We start from the raw sequence: 16,466 nt of genomic DNA, 5'->3' as shown, positions 1-16,466 counted from the left end.
TGAATTTTCTTTTCGAAATTGCTTGAAAGTTACAAAGCGTTCGTTTCCATTATGTTCCCCCGAGACGACCATTATATACGATGTGCATAAGTAGTTATAAGAGTTCTTGTTTTCTTTATTAGTATTTAGATATTATAAAAAGTGGAAGTAAATTTTGAAGCATTTACGAATTTCATGTGTTGTGAGCAATTGAGGCTAATGAGGACAGAATTGTAAATGAGATTTAAGGAACAGAATAAACAACTCATTTTTTTCTTTTTCACAATAGTAAGTTCTTAAATTTTTCTGCAAGACAGTACATGTATTAGGATTCATATTTACAACAGGATTTATTTTCTTTATACGTAGTTAAATAGACTCGTTAATTCGAACTGCGATAATTCGACATATTAGATACTTCGTGCAAAAATTTATTCTCCTTGAAAACTGTGTTGAAAAGAATCATAAAACTCGCCGGTAAATCGATCACTTGAATCTCCTGTTTGCATATTTCGAAGTAATTACGGTACAAGAATTTTGAGTGTTGAACAGCTTGCAAACAGAATAATGCAGTTTCAACTCGTTTCCAGTAATACAGAAGCAGCTAAATGGAAGAGTATCAGAAGAACATAATTGATGATAAAGATCACAGTGATATACAGAGCTACTAACATTTTGTTCACCGCTTAAAAATAATCAAATCAAACAATCTAAGATCATGGGCTTCTTTAAACTGAGACATAATAAAGCTGTTTACTTATGTATATGGCTTTGGGTGATATTTCAATAAACGTGGAACTTTGTTTGAATATTAAGCGTATCAGAAGTTCGGGGTCATAAACCAACTCTGTTTGTAATGTACTGTCAATTTCTGTTTGGAGGGACCCAATACTTTTCGAACGTGCCGCGTACTGTAAATTTTTTAACACATAATTTTCGGTCTATGTATTACATTCACTTGTTCTTTACTCAAACCAAAATTAACGTGGGAGCTTCGGAATAATCTAGGAAGAATTATATTTCGGGGAAGAATTTCTTTATTTATATATTATTTCATTATAAACTGTATATGGGCATTTCAAATGGATGATTATTGAAATTATATATCTTAATGCGATACAAAAACTTAGGGCAGCAATTGGATAGAAATTTCTGAGATTGCACACCAATGTGAGATTAGTTAGGATAATTTAAACCCTCTTCGTCCCTCTGAGATGACCATATCCTCCCAAAATCCTGTTTCATCCAGTTTTTATTATTTTTCATTCGCTTTGTATTTTCCGCCGCCAAAATTCTTTGCTCTGATTGGAACTATATTTTCCGCCTTAGTATTAAGGCGCACCTTCACATTATTCTATTTGAGAAGAGCTTCGAGCAAGACTACGCTAGTTCCACTCCCGAAAACATTTTGGATTTTGAACGGAAAAAGCAGTATTATCAAGATAAAAATTGTTTTAGTTAAGGAATAAATAGTGAGGAAGCATCTCAGAGTCTCAACTAAGCGAAATTTCACTCTAAAACAGTCAGAAAATCGGTGAGATATGGAATCTCAAGTCAAGGATGCCATGCTTACATCAGCAAGTTGCTGTGGACAGGAGTGAAACAATAGTGTTTTGGTAATCTGGTGTCGTGAGCTCCCCAGATTAAGATAAAGTGATTTAAAACATTTAGGATATCCCTTTTACCCTTCCGAAGTCATTTAGGATACGATAGCCTGTCCACGTGTAGCTCTATAGGTGTAGTAGTATATGTGAATATTTTTAACATGGCGGTAGGTGTAGGTTTCTTTGTATTAGAATTAATTACCATTATGTCAGTGTAAGTTAGCACACGGACTCTCATTTATTCCTAAATTGATCACAGCTTTCAAAGCATCATGGGTTAAAAAAAGGGGTTCTTTTTCCCTCAGGAAAGGGACCTATCTTTCTCTTCCTTAATAGTTTCAATATGTCCCTTCCGGAGCATTAATATACGTCTGAAATTGGAAAATATGAATTAATTTCATAGAAAGACCATTCGGCTCTGACTATTCTCTTACTTCTCAGTTCCTGAACCGGTTTAGAATGGTGTAATGTTAGTGATTTGTTTGATGTACATATAGTTCAGTTGTGTAATAACATGGATTAGTATGTATAGTGATATATGTTAACATTTGCTTTCTTAGTTCATGTGTGATATAGCATGCGTAGAAAATATGTGTAATTTAGTGTGTTGTGTGTGAGCATGTATAACTAATTTATTTAAGGACAGTGTTTTGTTGTTGGATTATTCATCTCTTTTGGACGGTTCAAATAAGTAAATTGGTCCGTAATTCAAATTTATAGTATTTCTGTACCGTTATTACATAGTATACTACTTATAGTTAACCGATAATAGAGTACAAAGCATGTTTAGTAGTGCAAAGTTTGTTTTCATACTACCAACGCCATCTCGTGTCGGGCTAAGAACTACTCGCCGGTAGTGCTTTCTTCCTCCGAGACTTAAGAATCTAGTCAATTCGAAAATTACCCTTCTTTTGTAATTATTGATGCATAGATATTAGTTCTGGTCCATATGAATAGATATGTAGACGAATTACATTATAAATTAGCTTCTCTGAAAAGCACAATATTTTATGTGGTTTCATAATTAAATCTATATATATAAAAGAGAACGTACAAAATCCTTTGTCCGCTCATCACGCTAATACGGCTGAACCAATTTCTTTCATTTTTGGGGGGTTATTAGGATTTGGACCCTAGATGGTTTTTATCATATCACTTTAATTTTTAATTACCAGTGTCTTGAGATAATTGACCATTCAAGTGTCCATAACGTACAAATCCTTTGTTATTAGTTCATCATAGGTAAAAATAAACGTATTTATATGCAACCTGCATGACCGTGTCACTCGGCGGGTTAACATAAATGACAGGCGATATACAGCGGAAAATAGCTTGAATCTTCTGTTTAAAATTTTTTAATTGATTTGCTTATTTTTACAGACACTTTTACAATATGCCAGCACCGGGATGACCGCAGCGAAGCGGGGCGGGTTAACATAAATGACAGGCAATATAATGTTAAGATTTACTGCAATCTTCTATGGTTTTTATCATATCACTTGAAAGCGAAAAAGTAAAAATTATCTAAGTAACAAAGTTTATTGCGTTCCGGGGTGACCGCAGCGAAGCGGGGTGAACGCTGCTAGTGATTAATAAAATTAAACTTCGCGTTTATCCTTAAACCGAAGTTTGTCTATATTGCACTATTCTGTTGTCAGACTGCAGTTTCAAATTCTCTCTCTTCATTACGATCTGTGAACGATCTTATTGTTGTCGTTTTTAAAATATAATTGTATTTAGTTAAAAGGATACTTAATGATATTGAATTCTCATTGCATATAAAAATAATATGAAGCCATGAAGTGTAAATATTCTTTGGTTTGTACTGAAAGAGTCTAGTGTTAGTTCACACAAATTCTCGTGTGTTGATCAGTGTACTATAGTTCATGTAGTAGCTTGTTGATTTTAATATATATAATGAGACTGCTTTGAACAGTCTAGGGCAGAATGATGAAATAGGGTGTCTATAAAGGAGTTTATGTTATAAATGAGAATAAATATAAACGAAAAAAGATAGTGATAATATATATATATATATATATATTTTAGTGAGTGTGCATATATGAGCCTAGTTGTAATTTTTGCCACAAAGTATTGATTGTATTTATATATATAATGTTTCGTGCACTGACTATTATGTCAGAATTTTGTGTGAGGATAGTGTGTCGTGTGAAAATGACGGATTGTATTTTCACTTTGTGGCTCGACATTTAATAGTAACCGTACATACTAACTGCTCATCTGGTCTGACGATGCGGAGTGCTTATGTAGCAAATGATTCCGGATAGTTTCCAAATAACCACAGAACAGAATAGCCGTTTGAAGAAATTGGTACAGTTTAAATATATGCTTTCAGCTTACAATTGCGATACTACTCTGTAACTTTGAATTTTTTTCAAGTCACCTGATTAAGCCAAGTTCATTACTGTTCGCAGAGGAGACGAAGTGAATGTTAGTGAATAATATAGTGAATTTATTACAGTAGAATCTTGCGGATTGGGAGCTGCTAGTAAGATTTGGCAAACGACTTACTAGTACAAAATTTACTTTATTTGATTTTTTTTTAAATTTTGGCAAATCCCAGTTAGAATTTCTTCTATTTTATCGACTTGATTCTTGGTTTTCCATACTTTACTCGAAACTTCTCTCAGTTTCTGAGAAGTCGGATAACTGTTCTTTTAGAAATTCTAAATTAGAGACCAAACCATCATTCCGGTAGGGCCGAGGTCCTCAATGGCATTTGACCAGATACAGCGAGTAATGAGATTTCCATAAAGCCACTGTCTTTATGAAAATGTCATTGAGGACACAGACTTGTCTTACACTTGGGGATATATCTTAGGCTCCATATTTAGTAGGCCACCTGTTTCGGCATATGAAAGTATACTTGGCTGTGGATTGTTATATGTCTAAATTCGACCACTTATCTTTGTAGTATTTAGTGTACTAGTGTATTTTCCTTTGGCGCGCTGCTTTTCCTTTTCTCTTCTCCATCTATCTCGCTATTCCCTTATTCAAGATTTTTTTAAAAATTTTTTAACCTTCCTTCCTCCGAGTTTTGAACTTCACAAATATCAATTGTTTAACATATATCATTTGAACCTGAATTACCAACTAAGATGTCGCGAGACACGATTCGTGGAGGTATTTGTTAATGTTGAATAATAAGAGACCGTTTCCCACCACCAATTTGACCCACCGCGATAGTTTAGTATACGATTCAATTTTTGCTTTCGTTTCTTTTATCATTATGCATCTGAAATTCTCCGTTGTACTATTCGTCATTTCTGCTTTTGTTTCCATTGATTACCATAGAGGTGAATGTTGTGTAAATTTGGGCTCATATGTATTACTAACATTGATATATATTAAAATGTTTATCATTATGCGCGGTTAATCAGTCGAACTTGTTATATAGTCGGATTTTTCTTATGTAAAGTGTTGGAACCTTAGGACTCTATTAAACGGGGTCATTGATTTGAAAGATTAAATGATAATTGAGTATATGTATGTTGAGATATAAGTACATGTTGAATATAAATGTGATATTGAAGTAATGTGTATAATGTTGATTTACGTAGTTAAGTATGTGTAAAGAGTCTTGGTACCTACTTCGAACGGTCGTTGGTTGCCATAATTTCGAAATATTCGACGAATATAAAATGTGAATTCAGAGTATACCGCTGCATGTTAAATATTTTCTTAACATTATTTTCTTACATATTATTTAACATATGTAAATATTAAGAAGCATCTGTTATTATACTAACTGCAAGTGACATGACACTAAGGCAGGTTATCGTAACCTTAATGTGTTATTAAATCTACTCACAAGTTCATAAATCTGAAATCTTCCTGTGCAATTACATTCCCATTTCATTCATCATATACCAATCCTCAAACCTAAATGGTGCTCACTTCATTAATGGTGATTTCGATACGAAAACCAAACCCCCTTGAACTTAGAAATTCTCGTTTCCTCTATAGTGTGCGAATCTAACTATAACTGTGTGCACCTAATGCGATACAAGGTGATAGTGGTTTAAGGTGCTAGTAAATGGACGGGATAATAAATGCAATAACACGTAGTCACTGTGAAATTAGTGATAAAACTTCATTTCCTTAATTTTAGAGAATGAAAAAAATGTATAAATGAATAAGCTTACAAACTAAATATGTGTTGTTCACAAGGACTAGTTCATATGCGTATATCTAAATAAAGTGAATTTAGGTGCATGGACACTATAAGGGTGCCTTACGAACGTGCGATATAAAAAGTCGTCTGGAAGTACGAGAAAGGACTCGCCGAATCATCTTTTCTTTTAGTTTTTTTTTCATTTCATATGAGATACAGACTCATTTTAAGTTTTTTTCCCTTCCTTTCAAACGAAATATCATAGAATGTGACTAGATTTTGAGATTTACATCTCATTTTATCAAAATTTAAATTATTCTTTTTTTTTATCTTTCTGTTAATATCAAATATTTTATGTAGATGTAATCCAATATTATATGTATACTTATTTGCATGTTCTTAACATTTTGTGTTCAATTTCTCAATAGATGTGATAAATGTTCACCAACTGTAGTTAGTGAATGGTTTCTTTTAAACTGATTTACCTATATCAATACCTTGTCCTGTGTGCATGTGTGTGTGCGTGAATGAATGACAAATTTAGTTTTAAGTGGTAGCATTTAATAGTGATTTACGATAATAGTGTTTATAATATGGGTGTAATAGTATATTATATGTATTGGTGCATGACCGAGGTCATGAAAGATAAATAACTCTAAATTACTCTAAATCGGCTGTGGGAGGAAAGCCAAACCAACAGGATGAGCTTTAATAACGACAGTCTTTCAAGGAATCTTGAAACTTCTATTTGTGGAAAATACATCAATCACTTGGACTTTTTTTTTCTTTGGCTAATTCAGGTGTATGTTCGATCTCCACTATGGATATTCAGATACTGGATAAAGGTTATTCAACATTTGGAAGTAACAGATAAACGATTAACTTAAAACTTCTCATCACCTGGGCTGGGTCAGGGTAACTCCCACTTGTGCAGTTGCCTGGATCCAGGTCAGGATAGTATGAGGGAACATGTGTCTCTTTGGGATCACTTCTGAATGGATTCTCAAGTAATGAAATTCGGGTACGAATCACCTTTTCAATAACTATTCAAGTTTAATTACCATATTTCCATCATTATCCAGTAATTCTTCATTTTTAATTCCTTCTTCCTTTCTTCTTTTCCTCTTCCTCTTTTCCTTGTATGGTGATAGAGAGATGATACTCCTTGCTGAGTATTTCAAAACTGACCAAGAAAAATCGTTATCAGACTTAAGTCTAACAAGCAGATTGTCGATGAGGAGTTGCAGAAATCGGTGAGGTGAGGTGATTTTAGTTTAGCGTCCCGTTCAGCAGCGAGGCTATATGAGACGTGGACCTACTGATTAACGTGGAATCCGAACCACATGAGCTCCCGCCGGGAATCGAACCCGGGTCTCCCACGCCAAAGGCTGCAGAAATCGGGTAGAAGTATTATTAATTTCCACGACAGAGTGCGAAAGGGGATTTTCCCTTATGAATTTACAGGTGACTGATATTAGAAATAGACTAAGTGCTAAAACATTGTCTAACTTGTTGACTTTGTGGTGGACAAACACCGTGTTCGTGTGTTTTCTCGGGGTTCTCCCGTTTCCTCCCACTTTCTTCATTCCACCATTTCATTCATCTCTCATCATCACCGTCTCCTTTAACCTAACCGGCATAACCGTGGAACGTAAAACTTAAAACATTTCATTTTGTCTAACATGTTGTTTATCAATGTTAATGGCCCACCGCTAGACAAGCTCAAAGTAGACGAGCTAGTTATTTCTTGGCTGAAGGATGGACATCATTCCGCTGCGGATGATTTACCACGAAAAACTTACCAACAGGAAATAAACCCGATCTCAGATTTGTTTTAAGGGGAAAATTACGAGTTTTGGAAAATGTATACCGGTACTTGTATTACTAATGGCTTATTTGTGTTATTCAACTTTGTACCTAATTTTTAACAAGTCTCTTGTTTGCTTTAGGTAAACTACTTTGAATAAATATTCATAATAATTGCAATTATGCATATTTGTAATTTAAATTTAACGTGGTGTTTTAGTGATTACACAAATTACAATTATGAGCATACTTTATGGAGATGCTCTCACTTTGGGTACCCGAGTACTTTTATACACTATGAACAACTGATTTTTCAAGTCTTTTGTGAGAAAAATACTGTAAACTGAGAAACCATAACCTTTTCCATATTGTACATGGGTATTTTCCTGCGAATAAAAGTTTCTTTTGGAATGCGTTCAGAAATTAACACTTGCAATAATACTCTCTTAGTACAAGTATATTTTAGGCACAGACTAATTTCCCCCCTCCCACTTCGAGCTGTTTCAATTTCGTCACTGACAAACACTTTACCATTTTATATCATACAGATCAGATCCATTGTTATTGTAACAGAGTGGTGCTTGAGCGATTGACTAGAAATTCAAACTCCGATTAGTGACAATTTCACAGTCTTGTGTTATTACAAGTGTAAACTCTTTAGTCAGTATAGAAGAGGCCGTGGATCGTGTTCAGAGTTGATGACGATGGATTTTGGTGAGTCAGAATAGGTTACAGTGGATGAGAGTAGTTCATGGTGGGTGGTGGGTCACGGTGGGTCAGAGTGGGTCACGGCGGGTGGTGGGTCAGTGGGTCGTGGGTCAAGTTTTCATTGACCCACGCCAACTCTGACTCGCACGTAGATAAGAGGGTTTGATCAATACAAGAATGGAAATTTTAGTATTGTAGAAATTACTCCCGTTTAGAAGCGGAATTTTCAATATATACTATATCTATATCTATATCTATCTATCTATCTATCTATCTATCTATCTATCTATCTATCTATCTATCTATCTATCTATCTATCTATCTATCTATCTATCTATCTATCTATCTGTTAGAATTTTAGAAAGAGAATTTTAACCAGAAATAGAAATAGAAATAAAATTTTAAGAGTAGTGGAATTTTAGAAAACGCTTAAATGCACATTTGTTTATTTTTATTCAGGAATTTACAGATACCAAGTTTCATCTTCTTAGCTACAGGGATTCGTGAAATGCTCTTCAATACAAATTTCAAAGTATTCTTTTTTTTATCCCTTGTTTCTGCAATAAAATGAGTTTTCTCTCGTTCACGTTTCTAGTCATAGTAATGTCGTGGATGATGATCAGTGAGTCACGTTTACTCTAATAGTATAGATTATTAGTTAGAGAGTAATTATTAATTAGATAGCATTAATTAACCATGCAGCCAACTAATAATAGTTGAATATTAAGGCAACGTACTGGAACTCTAAGATCACAGGATCTGGTCATCATTTGCATGGATGGTCATTGGTGAGAACCAGATTATGTTGGTACTGTGACGTTGGAGCTACTTGAATGTGATAAGTGATGGATTCCAGGTCGTTAAAGAAAGTAGAAACAAAGTCGATGGGATTCGCAATGTGCTGATTACATATAGTTTCTGCCTATTAGATGAGAAGTTTTTCGTGTTGATCCTTGTCTCGAAAACAAAACGAGATTTATAACTTTAAATTCCAGACAAGACGAGAAACATTATAATTCTCGAATTGTTTTAGAATCGTGAAATTTCACGAGTTTAATAGGCAACACTGCTTCACCAAAGTTTTACAACTGAAATACAGTTTTAGTCTTACATGATTCTATAAATTAACTAAGTGATTACAGGATGACAGCGGACAGCATTAATCAACGTTTAAAGATATCGTTTGTATAAAAGATATTGGACAATACATGCTAATAATAAATATCGTTTAAATATTATTACACTGAGAAAAAAATCGTTTGTGGCGTACGTAAAAACGTAGATTACATGTGTAAATCCTGTAGTTTTTATTCTTAACGTATAACTGTAAAAACGTATAACTGTAAAAGTATATTTTATACGTACTTTTCGTATAACTGTTCTGAGAAAGCTTACTTTATGTACGAACGAAAGAACTATATAGGTGGTCAGGATCTCACATACAGACAGACGTAGGTAACATACGTATACGTATATAATATACGGAAGACTTAGTTCTCAGACATCCTGCAGCGGCTTGATTATAACATCTAAGTGGGAAAGGGGCAGTACGTATGTCGCATATGGATGACGTATGCTCCGTACTGATTTCTGCAGAAAACGTAATTATCCCGTATATTTGTGTAAAATAGCACTGTCCGGATAACGGATTTTTCTCAATGTATATCAGATCCTTCATCGATCTATGATGGGAAAGATCCTGATAACCTCTAAAAGAATCATAAAAAATAGGGAATAAATTGTGTGTACAAATTTATAAAACGAGACGAGACGAGAAACGCTTCGAAATGAGACGAGACATAATTATTGTATAATCGAGGGGAGGCGAGACTTCTATAACATTTCCAAGGAATAAGTTTTCCTCATTGCGTCTTGTCTGGTGGGCAACATTGCTATTCATGATGAAATTGTCGGCCGGCCTTCAGTCCTTATCAGGGAGAATATAGTAATTGTTGGAGAAAAACAAGTAATTCTCTTCCACATTGTTCAACTATGGCACGTTTCATGATTACAGAGGCCAATACTAGCGGCTTCGGTTTCAATAGCTGATAAGAAGGGAAGTTAACCTAGTCTTGGACGCTCTGAATCCTTATGAAAAAGTAAGTTCTCGCTTTTTCAAAAACTATTTCCGTCTCTCGGTACCAATTTACCGTTATTGATATTTACGGATGAATATTGAAACCGGATATTAGTGTAAATTTCGACTACTTCCAGTATCAACAGACTCAAAGAGCCTCATGTTCCCTAAACACTAAATAATAATAATAATAATAATAATAATAATAATAATAATAATAATAATAATAATAATAATAATAATAATAATAATAATAATAAGGTAATGAGGAGTGTGGTGTCTCTTGCAAGTACGACCAATAGCAAAGACTCAATTTATTCTGTAACAAAAATCAACAAGTAACAGATCAGTTTGAGAGCTTGAGAAATAATGGTGCAGGTGAAATTCAAAGTTGTCCATTGAATAGGAGCTCCCTTCGAAATGGCACAATAAAGAGTACTATTTCTAAATTAAATATGTTGTAGGATTTACACGTTAGTCTATTAATTTCTGCAATATTCCAAAAAGCACGAACAACTGCTGTAGAAGTGAAGGAGGAGCCTTAACAAAGAGGAAAGACAACGTTCAACCAATGAATTCATAGGAGATCGAATGTGAACGGATGACTAGAAGAAGAAATAAATAGCAGCTAATTGCCGGAATATTTCCAGCTGATTTGTCCTCTGCAAAGGAAGAAAAGAGACATTCCATTTAATGAGAGCCTTACCTTGTAGAGCTGCTCGCTCCAATTCCTCGCTGGCTTCCTCGATCTGAAACAAAAATCAACGCTATTAATTTCAATGAAGACATGAAATATTATCACGACAGAACATGCAGTAGAATAAATTAAAACATAGTCCAATGAGAAATCTTGCCATTTGACAATGGAAAACTCCTACATAATTTGATTTAACATTTTTTTTTTTTTTGCACGGTTGAACATGGACTGCACTGCATACTTTAGTTCCTCCCACTCTGCACTGCCTCAAAGTGAAACGAACACGGAATTATCTTCGCTCGACTAATGGTCATATGCAGTGAAGCTCTCGACAAGATTTATATTTTTTTTTTTCAGTTTTCTGGAGACGACACCATTTCTTTGTACAGAAGTTTCATATAACAGTTATACTCATTAAAAAAAATGTGAAATTCCATTGGATTTGATTTGAGTTTAGAGTTCTGTTCAAAAGCGAGGCTATATGAGACTGAACCTATAGCTTAATGTGGGTATCGTAATACTGCAAATTATGGATACGTCAAAATATCAAATAATACTCTCGACAAAGTGGACACTTTCAAATTATCTAGGATCAATAATAACGGATCAACATTATATTCATGAAAAACTAAAATGTCAAATGAAACCAGAGAATTCGTGTTATTATTCCGTTCAAAATCTTTTGTCGCCGCAAATTTTGTCGAGGAATTTGAAGCTTAAAATATATAAAACGATAATCTTGCCTGTTCTGTATAATTTCGAAACATGGTTGCTTACTCTGAGGGAAGAACATAGACTAAAAGTATTTGAGAATAAAATCCTCAGACGAACATTCGCACTCAAGAGGAACGGGAATGGGGAATGGCAAAAACTTCATAACGAGGAACTACAGAATTTATACCGTTTACCAAACATGGTTAAGGTTAGGAGTCTCAGGTAGAAGGTCATGTACCCAGAATGGAAGTAAATAGGAACGCTTTCAAAGTTCTTAATAGACATTCAATCGGAAAACATTCATTAGGACAAAGTAGAAACAGATGGGAGGATAATATTAAGATGGATCTCGCAGAAATAGGAATACACAGTAGAAATTGGGTGCAATTGACTAAGGACAGAAAGGAATAGAGAATTTTTGTGAACGGGTCGTTGAAATTCCGGTTTCCGTAGGCTATAGGGTTAGTTAGTTAATATTTCCTGGTGTCAAAGTGTAGAATATCAATACCAACAACACAATGCCAAATAGTTCCATACGGAGAACTGCTTTAACTGTTCAAGATTTTTTTTACATAGGCTATCTTGTACATCACATTTGACCAAATTATTTAGAACCTCTAACACTATTTTATTTTTGAAAGTATAGCTTAAAAATTCCTTAATATGTGTCAGAATTTATAAGTCCAAAGTGAAATGCATGTGATTCACAACTGAAAATTTTCCTGTTACAAAGATAGTACATTGTACAAAACATTTGAAACTTCTTACAGATACACTTGTTTGTTTTGCAAGAACACACTAGGAATACAGCACCTGGTAGAGGTCGAAAACACTTTTTCTGTGACAAAAATCACTCTTCTTTCAGCCTTTCAAATTCTATAGGATATTCATAAACATGTTTCCTTTCTAGTAAAATCACAGATTCCTTGATGACGAAGTACATGTGTCTAATATGATCTAGAATAAGAGACGGAGTAGGCAAGATCTCTATGATGTTTTTACGGTCTAAGTCGATAAAATTCGTAGCGTAGGGCACTCAATGCTACTACTTTAGTCGATCTCGTCCAAATTTATTAAGTACATTCCTATATTTTTTATGTCCTCAGCTGAGAGGCTGCTTTTTAAACAATTAATCAAGAAGATAATTTATCGGTTGTGCATTCAGTGCTATGAGAATGTGAGCATTGAGAACAATGCTACTCATTTCGTCTCCAGAGTGTATCCTGTGAATGGTGAATGGGAATGAAAGAATGTTTTTCTCCAACCCCAAAATACTTAAGATAGCAAAATACCAAGAAACGAAACAACCACTCCTGTATCATTGGACGTCACAATAACTCACTGGGCCCCGCATTTAACTGCTTAGTACATGAGGACTCAATACTTCGGTCACTTCTTCAATCTTTGATGTAAGTATTTCATCATTAGTTATGTTTTTTTTTCGGGTGTAAGTTTTTTTTTCATTACGCTTGTAAGTTTGTTGTAGGTCTTTGAAGTATCACTATATCTCGGAGTTTTATTTTATGATGAACAGCATTTCAGAATTTTTCAATTTGGAATAGTATGGGAGCCAGGTGAATGCTCGATGCACTGCCTTACTTTCTTTGATGGAATATTCACAATAGTTGTCAAGAATAAAATGTAATTCTTCGGGGGGGGGGGGAAGCGCACTTTAGTCGTTCGTTGAATAATTTTTCAAAGTTTTAAATGCTGACATTTTCGTAATCCACTTCAATAGTACTGTAGTGGATTGAACTTCAATAGTAGTGTAGGCGTCTCACAGAAATTCTGAATTCAATGGTATACTTTCATGATTTTTTTAAGTGTACTAAATCACCTTCAAACAACTGGATTGAATCTACCAGTTACGAGAGAATATTTCTTCCATTATGAAGCCTCTTTCTCTTATAATATCAATTTTCTTCTGAGTTAGTGCAAAATCCCTTTACTTGAAGATGACAAGTATCACTGTTGTAGTGTTGATGATAAGGGCTACCTCCCTCCTTTACCACCCTACTTACCTCCCATCATACCGTAGAGTCATTTTTTTGGAATGAAACATTCCCAGCATTGGTAAAATTCTTTTTATTACTAAGGACTATATTCAGAACTGTTCAGAACACTCGTCGCCGAAGACTGGAAACTGGTTGTTCCAATTACTGTCTCATACATTAAAACTTTAAAGGACATTATACACAATAGCGTTCTCGGACACTGGAGAAAGGATAAGTGGGAGAAATCGAACTTGTTTAATTCGTATAGTGTTGGAGAAGGTTAAAGAATGGATATTTCCCCACCTTCCTAACACAAATCTGAGTGTCACCTAGAAATGCACATCGAATAAGAGAAATAAATTCAGTTTTGAGAACACATCGGGATGCCTCATTAGATCCATGAATGCCAGCATCTTAAGCAACTTCAAAACTATTCGAAAGAGCAGATCTGAATGCTCTTTCTTCGGTTTTGTATTTTTTTGACTTGGTAACTCACATTGAAGTTTACAACTTCTCTTTATCAATGCAGTTTACAAAAACTTTTCCTTCCTGTGAGTCTTTTCTGATATCTTATGTTGATAAAGAACGATATAGTAGGATGGCTTCCAAACGTAGCTGAAATCTGACGTACTTGTCGTCAAAGTCGAAGTTGTCAGGATCTCCTATTGTGAAGTCTCTTAAGTTGAAATCACTTGGTATTGATGTGTCAGACTTTTACAGCGTATGAACTGTTTATTAAATATGAGTAGCTAATGGAAAGACCAACCCGATGCGTTTTACATTAGGATGGATCATAAATTGTTTGCGCCATATTAATACGAAGTGGTGTTTTCATTATTCCATGCTATTCCTAATAATACATTATTTGGAATACAGAGAATATTTTTGTTCTACTGCAGTAGTATCAGAAATGGGATCATCTTCCGAATCATTATCATTCTTAATCTACGATATCATTATCTATTGCCTCTATCATGAGTAGATGTGTCTTACTAATGCTTAATAGGACGATAAAACAACATCAGACATCGCCGTCATCTTCCAGGATTTTAAAAGGTCTGTGGAATCACAAAAATTGTCCCTTAATTTGAAATCTACTTGCTTATTAGCATTACCCAGAAGCATTCATGCAGTCTTTAGGCTATAATGAGATGTAATCGCTTAGGTTAAAACTTCAGAACTTAAATCTCAAGAAAGTGCAAGCAAAGGTTCATTTATGCTATTTGAAGTACAAAACTTTATTTTCTTCTCATACTTCCTAACTGAAGATATTTTCATCTCATTATTATAAATTTGAATAGTCCTCGAAGTTGCTCATCAGCTCTCTAATTTTGGAAAGCGTGAAGTCATCATCCTTACTGAGCAAGGTCTCAATAATCTGTTTTGTTTTCTTGAATATCTGCAATTTCTGTCATAATTGTGTATTTTTCGGCTCTGTAACATTTGGCAGGCGCTAGTGTTTTCTAACATAAGCTTTCATATAATATCTATGGATGAGTACTTCAGTTGCAGACAATTTGTGCTTACTATCTATATCTTGATATGATCTATGACTTCATCTTGAAAGAAACTCGCAAGTACCAGAAATCTGTGAGATCTATACTCTTCCCTTGAGTTTGGTTATAATATATACAAGACTTCAATATATAGCAAATTTATTGTAATAATTGAATTCCCTGACCCCAAAAATCTGTGATTCGACCGCAAGATGACTTTGTTTATTAGTTATGTCTGTTTGTTGCTTATTTGGCGGCCATGTTGGAAAATGGGTCTGTGAAGACAAGGGACCATTATTGAAATGTCTACCTAAGAAAAAGTAGAAAGTAACAGATCGAAGAACACGATGCAACAATAAAATCTCAGTTCCATTTTTTACGGGCATATATTTTGCATCCAGCGCTATACCTAGGTAATTGCTGCAATCAATCCATGTGAGACTGTAGTTCAACTTTTTACTATTTACGAAGCTGGTGATTATGCTGACAAGTAGTTTCTCCATTACAATTAAGTTCTTCTTCCGGTACCTCGCCCCTTTGGATATCATCGAGTTCAATATTCCCTCAAGTGCGTCGAGCATGCGGGTAGCGGACGTCTCCTACATGCTGCATCCAGAAAAGGTTCTTAAATCTGTCTAACCACCATTGTACTGTTCACACATTTATTACATCCTTACCGAATGCTTGGGATTTTCCTTCCAATTTCACTAGTGTTTCCTCGCAGTTTAATCTCATAAACCATACAGGCATGTATAACACTTTTTGAGGTACCCATATTTGCCCTGCCTCACTGACGTCTCCGTTTACCTGAGATGACCAAGACCATCGGGCTACAAGAGAAAACACTCAATAAGACGTTACCTTCGTCTTTTTCACCTCGAAACGAAATACTATATGTACAGAACACACATAATTCCAATACATGCAAATCTAATTAAACATTTACCTAATAATATTTATAGAAAACCAGAGTTGGTGGAATTATTATGCTGTAAATATTGGATAAAATGAGGAGTGAAGGGAATTCGGGTGTTAAACTGAAAGATGACCGCTACATGGTATGTTCAGTGCATAAGGAAATCAAGTCTTCTTTTTGTCATTTTGGGCATATTTCATCCTTAAGATCCTGAAGCTCCTTGCAGAACTTGAAAGATTAATGTCCAGATATTGTAAATAACTCTTATAGCATTAAAAAAAGTGTTAAATTAAGCTTATCGTCCAAACTTGTAATTAAGCATACTGAATAAATTTTGTCT

The 16,466-nt window shown here is 34.6% G+C and overlaps 1 protein-coding gene across 3 annotated transcripts in view; it reads right to left on the bottom strand.

Annotated features, from left to right (window-relative positions):
• Positions 1–16,466, bottom strand: part of LOC145693736 (uncharacterized) — a 627,490-nt gene that overhangs the window by 152,229 nt on the left and 458,795 nt on the right. For all 3 annotated transcript variants that reach the window (XM_081770031.1, XM_081770033.1, XM_081770032.1), the window contains exon 3: positions 11,016–11,058. The gene's annotated coding sequence lies outside the window, so the exon portion shown is untranslated. The remainder of the gene's footprint in view (positions 1–11,015; positions 11,059–16,466) is intronic.

This window comes from Thermobia domestica, chromosome 8 (genome assembly GCF_964235325.1).
Source record: "Thermobia domestica chromosome 8, izTheDome1.hap1.1, whole genome shotgun sequence".
Lineage (NCBI taxonomy): Eukaryota > Metazoa > Arthropoda > Insecta > Zygentoma > Lepismatidae > Thermobia > Thermobia domestica.
This window is presented reverse-complemented; position numbering and strand designations above follow the sequence as displayed.